This window comes from Carassius gibelio, chromosome B14 (genome assembly GCF_023724105.1).
Source record: "Carassius gibelio isolate Cgi1373 ecotype wild population from Czech Republic chromosome B14, carGib1.2-hapl.c, whole genome shotgun sequence".
Classification (NCBI taxonomy): domain Eukaryota; kingdom Metazoa; phylum Chordata; class Actinopteri; order Cypriniformes; family Cyprinidae; genus Carassius; species Carassius gibelio.
Window position 1 is genome coordinate 28,909,391 of NC_068409.1, and position 7,560 is coordinate 28,916,950.

General features: G+C 32.9%; 1 long non-coding RNA gene across 1 annotated transcript; it reads left to right on the forward strand.

Annotated features, from left to right (window-relative positions):
* The first annotated feature begins 2,169 nt into the window (after window positions 1-2,169).
* LOC127971177 (uncharacterized) lies at window positions 2,170-5,903 on the forward strand. The gene is made up of 5 exons (XR_008156761.1): window positions 2,170-3,069; window positions 3,339-3,438; window positions 3,806-3,916; window positions 4,997-5,395; window positions 5,556-5,903. It is a non-coding gene; the product is annotated as an uncharacterized LOC127971177 (long non-coding RNA).
* Window positions 5,904-7,560: the final 1,657 nt, after the last annotated feature.

The window sequence follows — 7,560 nt, forward strand, 5'->3', positions numbered from 1 at the left end:
TCTACTCAAAACCCGACGTTAAGCCACACAAAAAAATAAAACAATTCCTCATTCAGAAAATGTCATTGTTATAAGTTGCATCAATGATTTAAAAGACTTTAATTGCAGTGTTCTTTTTAAGTTAGTAGTACAGTTCAGGTTCAGACCTGTTGCTGTGTAAGTTTAGCATGTACAGTTTAGTCTGTGTAGAAATGACCATGCAGTAGTGAACAAAATGGAGACCTAAACATTGAAACATACACACACATATATATATATATATATATATATATATATATATATATATATATATATATATATATATATATATATATATATATATATATATCAGTATCTACAATGTGTATGATGGTCTTTCCTGGCTAGTGCATTATAAAAGGGTAAAGTAAAATCTGATTATTTTTCAAGCTACATAATCTTAAATCAGATCAATCTGAATCAAAGTGACTTGTTTTAAAGAATCCCCACATCCCCCAGTTCCCCCAGCAGCGTCTGGTAAACTGAGTGTCTCCTCTCTTCATATGCTAATAACACTAATGCCTCCACATTATCACCTGCCCTCTCACAGCGAGCAGATATTTGGACATACAAGCAAAGCCCAGAAAAGAAAGCAGGTCCATTTAAGTGTATTTTAGAAATGAAATGATACAAATAGTATTTAATTTTACCAGATACTAATTTATTATTATTAAATTTAGGTTGAAATTTTAACAAAGAAGCTGTTTATATTTTAGGTATTGTATATTATTTTATTTTTAAATGCTAGATAAATAAAATAAGATCATAGCAGTAAGTCCGGGGAATACTTTTATTAAGTCAGGCATTTGTTGAACACACTGCTGGCTACTTTTACAGGTACTTACAAAAAATACAGGAGACCTTCTTTCCCATAACATGCACCAATCCGGCATCAGGCTTATGGTCTGTGGTCTTTCAGACACTGGATAATATCAGTTAAAAAAATATATATCATTTTCCCTTAGGGCTTAAATGAACCTCATCATTAAAATATAGCCCAGGCTTGTCAAACACTATGTGTGGATGATGGACAATGCTCCCATTAAAACAGAGAACAAACTTGGCCATCACATTGTTCACAAACTTCCTGACTTTGTCCACCTTTCCTCCAGTGGTGCCTCGGGTCGATTGAAGAAAGCATAATCTTCATTTGTCCAGTTCTTTCTTTAAGACACTGTTGGAAGAAAGGAAGGAGGTCACCCCAACACATGCCTCCTCTGACAAACACTGGAGCTGGGAGGACACACAGAGATTGGTGCCCATGGTTTCCCTTGCTCGCTTTTCACCACGTCCAATGTAGCTGTCCCAACAATCCAGATTATGCATGCAGCTGATAGAAAATATACAATACAAATGATTAATTATGGCTCAAATCTTTGAAGGTTCCATAATTGCTGAAAACTTTATACGATATTTATTTTATTGTTACATTTCCAGTCTTTAACATGGACAGTCAAAACTCACAGGTTTAAACGTTAAAGCTGGTCCCTGAAACTGAAAGATATTCAGATGAATATACACTAACACTAAGAGGTTTACTTGTCTTGAAATGAGATTGACCTTTATGATTCTTGTTGATTGTGGCAATTCCATTTTTGGGAGTATATATTTTTGTATTCAGAACATTTTATATTAAAAATGTATAGTAGCAACATACCTTTTTTTGGAGGACTGAACTTTCTGATGAAGTGAAATTCTTGTTTAGAGTGAACAATGTGAACTGTTGACTTGACTTTTCTTAAAAGAAAGAAAGGAAAAACAGTTTTGTTAAACATGTTTAAACATAGTTGCAACATTTGTAGAATAAGTGATTAGAAAATGTAGAACTTACTCATGTTGTAGGATATGTTCTCCCTTCTAGCAGACAGAATCCTTTTAATAGTGAGTGAATGTTCTGTGATTATAAAGCAGCACTTCCTCCAGCTGGAGAGCGATTGGTCTGTACAACTGATATCCGTGTCCATGCGGTCTGTATGGTCGGTCATCTGTATGATTAACATCTGTTTGACCAGTCATCAGCATGCTGGCCATTCTCTTATGCATTGCATCTCTACCTGACGAGTCACTCTATGTCTTATGTTTTTACTTAAGTTTAACTATTTCTGATGGAAAGAATGGCTGTTTTAGTGTTATCATCAACATTGTTGTTTCATAGATAAACAGAATATTAAATTTTGGTAAATGTAAAGGCAACCAAACAGGCGTCACAATTCACAGTCTCATTGGGGACCGTCTTTTACACTTTCTCAATCCTTGACTCTTGGTCAGGAGCCCTTGGTGTCAATCTTTAGTTTGTCCATTTAGTGCAGTTTTTCCATGTGCAGGGTATTTCACTGCTTTCATTAAGATAACTTTGCATCAACAGACAAACGCTGTGGACAGGGACATTTATTACGTCAGTTTTGATGTCTTTTATCTCAAACTCAATTCAGCTGTATTTTATGATGACTGTGTTTATGGAGTGGAATCATTTTCAGCAATTAATACCTCAATGTTGAAACTTTTCACATAAACGTATTGTATGACTTCAGAAGACTTTGAATACAACACAAATAGTTTTTAATACTTTTATAATCTTTCTAGCACTAAATGCCCTTGAGTGTAAAAAAAAATAAAAATTCCCTGATTATTTTTCAAGCTACATAATCTAAAAGCAAACCAATCCCAGTCAAAGTGACTTGTTTTAAAGAATCCCCACATCCCCCAGTTCCCCCAGCAGCGTCTGGTAAACTGATTGTGCTCTCTTCTTATATGCTAATAACACTAATGTCTCCACATTATCACCTGCCCCTTCACAGCAACAGTACCAACAGTATCCGGGCTAACTGAGTCTCATCCAATCACGCTCCAGATATCTGGGTGGGGTTATATATATATACTGTTTTTCTGACAAAATCTACATTGAATTTTTTATTTTTTTGTGAAGTAAAATTCTAAAACCTTGAAGGACAAACTGCTTTTTGAAATTCCTACATTGCCTACAAGGGACCACATACAACAAAGCCTACTAAGGCCATTTCTCATCTCTTTTTTCCATTCAAGACTGAAAAGGTAAGTTATACATTCTGAATTTAGATTCTAATAATATGTAAATGGTAGCCTTAAAAAATAAATGCCTGCCAAAAATGCAAAAATGCATGCAGACTGTTAAAATTTGCATGTAGTCTCTTAGTAAATGTTAGTGCTGTTTAATCTCTATTTACTGTATATATTTGTTCATTTATTGATATTTTTTTTTTTTTTTTTGTGGTTGTTTCTAAATATTGTTTTTCATTTTGGCAAATGCAGTGTACCCTAAAAAGATCTTGAATATTTCACAGGAAAATGAGACCCAGAAGAGTCTGTCCTGAAAAGGAAGCTTTGAAATTCATGGCATCTGGGAAAGATAAAGACATATTTCAGTCAAGAGTCAAGAGAAAGGTAAGTTATCATTTATGACTCTGTCTCCAATACTGTATGACTGCAAATATTAATTAAATACTTGGCATAGTAGCTTATGAATTTCAAGAAGTGTACTGTGCAATGTTATTACTTGTTCATAGTGTGCAGTGTGAAAAAATACAGAAACAGAAATTATAGATAATCAGTGGCTTGAATATTTAGTGTATTTTAATTTTGATGCACTGTTATAAAGATTGTAATGTACTGATAATCATACTTGATAAAATGTTTAATATTGATAATCATTGGAACTCGAAAACAACTGGCACACATATTAAACTTGTATCATAAATGTATGTATTCTCTAAAGCTAATATGTGCGTGTGTATGTGTTTGTGACCAACAGATTGTTGATGAACAGAAAAGAGCACATTTGTGTGCATTTGTGACCACAAACATCACTACAGGAGAAGAAATGATGTTCGACTGCGGAGATCCTGACAGCTCATGGAGACAGGTACATTTCTATTTCAATAACTTTAGCTCATATTTCAGAGTTATTTCATGAATTGTTATTTATTTGTAGTAAATCAAATTTACTTTGAGTTTTAATGTAAAATAATGGAATTAACCTGGCAAACTTGTTACAAACAATTTTAAATCAGTTTGGGATCAGTACGATTTTTAAAATGTCTTTAAAAGAATATTCTGCTCACCAACTCTTCATTTATTTAATAATAAAAAGTACAGTGAAAACTATATAATAGTGATATATTATCACAGTTTAAAGTAACAGTTCTCTCTCTCTCTCTCTCTCTCTCTCTCTCTCTATATATATATATATATATATATATATACACACATATACGTATACTGTATATATAGACAATATATCTATAGATATCTCTATATAGGTCTATTCAGTTTATTTTAAATAAATGCTGTAATTTTGAACTTTATTTTCATTAAATAATCCTAAAAAGTACTCATTAAATTCATTTTACAATATTTCTGATCAGGTAAAGCCTTGATTAGCAGAAAAGTCTTCTTTTAAAAACACTAAACCAGTCTTCCTGATCCCAGACTCACTGGTCAGGTGTTGATCCTGTGAGAGGTGTGAATGTTTGTGGGAGAGAGAGAGAGCATGAACAGGGCAGATAGCACTACAACACAATTGATTATTGATCAAAGTGAAGAAAAAACAATCCGCATTGGTATGGTCTTTACAATACAATGTTTATTCTTAACTAATGCACAATTCTGGATCCTTAAAATGTTAGGTTAATCATGAATTACTAGTGTGTTATTACATGAATTACATCTTTTAATTTGGGTCTGGGTTTGAGTATAAAAGGGGATGCAAGTCAACAAGTTTAATGTATGCAATGATACAATTTGAGTCTGTAACAAATATGATTAAAATAATTTATTAAAGCATTAATTAAAATCAGTTTTACAAAAAAGAGCACTTGTTGAATTGTTCTGCATGTCACTTTCAGCGTTCATAACAATATTATTATTAATTGTATTAATTCTGTAATGCTTAGTCAGGTGGCCATTACTAGACATTGATATAAATGAATCTTCTATATTACAGGTAGCAGGATGCTTGGTCCATTACAGACGGATGGGCAACACCCTCATCAGACAACTACACCCTACACCCAGGATCCACTTGGTCTGTCTCTACATGTCAGAACGAGTAACTTCAGTCTTCAATGGGATGAAAGACTATCTTAAGCAGAATGATGAGCAAATCAGTGGAAGAGCATCCTACTATTGAGGAATGCCTTCAGGAAGCCGGAACTATGTGCAAAGACTTATTGTAGAGTTTACAATAAGCATTCAAATGATTGGATATAAGTATTAGTGTGAATTTACAGGTTTGATCACCAGTCTTATCAAATATCAGCCACAAACAGCTACAGCTCAGGAAAGACTTCAGTCTTCAGTCTTGGACACATTAGTAAATCACTAGTGCCATTAAATCAAAACGGTATAATCCATTCACCATAAACAATACACAAGATCTAAAGATCATTGTCTTTTCGTGTTTTCAACTTTGTAAAGTATGTATTACTGACATTAATTTTTTTTAATTCATTCATATATTTATTCACTATATATATTTTTTATCTTTTAATTTTGTTAAATAGCAAGAGCCAGAAAGCCCTGGTCAGAAACAGAGAGGAAACTCATAGAACACTGTTTCAAGATCTACTTGGAGGAAATGAAGGCTCCTGGAAAAGTGGACTGTGAAAGATGCATAAATGCAAACAGGATTCTAAAGGACAATGGAAGAGACTGGAAAACAGTTAAATACTTTGTGCTCAACAGAATAATTTCAGTTAAGAGAAGTTTGGGTGAACAGTACTGAGCCCATGAACCCTGAGAGCTTGTGATGTGGAGTATCAGTGTTGAGTCCTAACTGTGCTGGGACACTGAAGGTCCATGTACATGCAGCATCAGTGCGTCATAACATTGAAATGATTGACTACAGCTGCTTTCAGCTCCTGTTTGGGACTCTGTTTTAGACCTGTTATAACTTTGATGTAAGCCACTGTAATTTTGAACTATTTAAAAAAATTAAAATAAACATATTTTATTATTTTCATTTTGATTTGTTGTTTTACTTTTCTTGGCAATGTTGATAATAAAAATGGAGCCCCTAAATCAAGTGCTGCTCTGAAAAATGTCAGTGTGTTAAACGACTAAAGTGCCAATGTATTTTATTGTAGCTCTCCATACAACACCTGACACTAATACACACATAGAGGTCAAAACTCAAAATTATATATTGATTGTTGCATTGAGAATTTTCAGTTGGATCTACAAATGGGCAAATGTTAAAAGACATTCAGTTCATTTAATTTACTGGAGCCAACTGAAGATTTTAATGCAGTAAATAAAAAAAATAAAAAAACACTGGTCCCCTGTTAGATGGTGAAGTGTGACGCCTGATCAGCTGACCTTACATTTAACAATATTTCACATTCTCACCATCTCTGAATGCTATGGCAAGGATGATAATATAATGTTACAATATATGTTGATTGTAACATTGATTTAGAAATTTAGCCAAGTGAATATTTTCAAAGTTAACATGAAATCTTCAAGAAATGTCAAAGCAACCAAAGAGATGTCGCAGTTTACCATTTAACAGGGGACCTAAGTGTTCAGATCAACATTAGCATTATTCTATCTATCTATCTATCTATCTATCTATCTATCTATCTATCTATCTATCTATCTATCTATCTATCTATCTATCTATCTATCTATCTATCTATCTATCTATCTATCTATCCATCCATCCATCCTAAAAAAAAATAAAATAAATTAGCCTCCAAGATCAAACCGGTCCCCAGTTAGATGGTGAAGCATGACGTGATCTGTTTGGTTGCCTTTACATTTAACAAATTACTTTTATTTTATTTATTTATTTCTGAATATAATGGCAATGCTGATAATACCCTAAAAATGGAGCCTCTGGAAAATGTCAGTGTTAAACAGCTAAAGTAGCCTGGTTAAAAGATATTTTACTGAACTCAACTGAAATTTTTCAATGCAGCAAGCTAACATATAATATTGTTTCTTAAGTTAAAATATAATATTGTTTCTTAAGTTAACATATGATGTTTCTTAAGTTAACATACAATGATGTTTCCTAATTTAACATATAATGTTAATGTGTCTGTGATGTAAGAAGAGGTGATTCAGTCTAACAGGCGTCACACGTCACCATCTAACTGGGGACCAAACTCATTTTATCTAACACATGCACTCTTTACTGACAGAAGTATTGACATGCAATTGTTACCTTAAAGAGCTCTTTCTGCTCTTTTTAACCTGTACATTTGTTTTGTTGGTGTAAATTAACATAAACTTATCATTATGCTTTACTGGAGAAATTAATGTAATTATTTTTTCTCCTCTCCTTTTATTGTTTGATTAGCATTAATGCCAACACTTAACTCAAGCCACAAGACAAGATTTTTACAGATTAAAAAAAAGGAATCTTAATGACCAACTTCTGGTCTAAAAATGTTTGACTGGAAAAATCATCTTGTAATAAATATAATTTCAGTTCTACTTTCTGAGTATGAATTATCATATGCAGTAAAAACAACAACACTCAAGCTCTGTAAAAGGTTTTGTTCA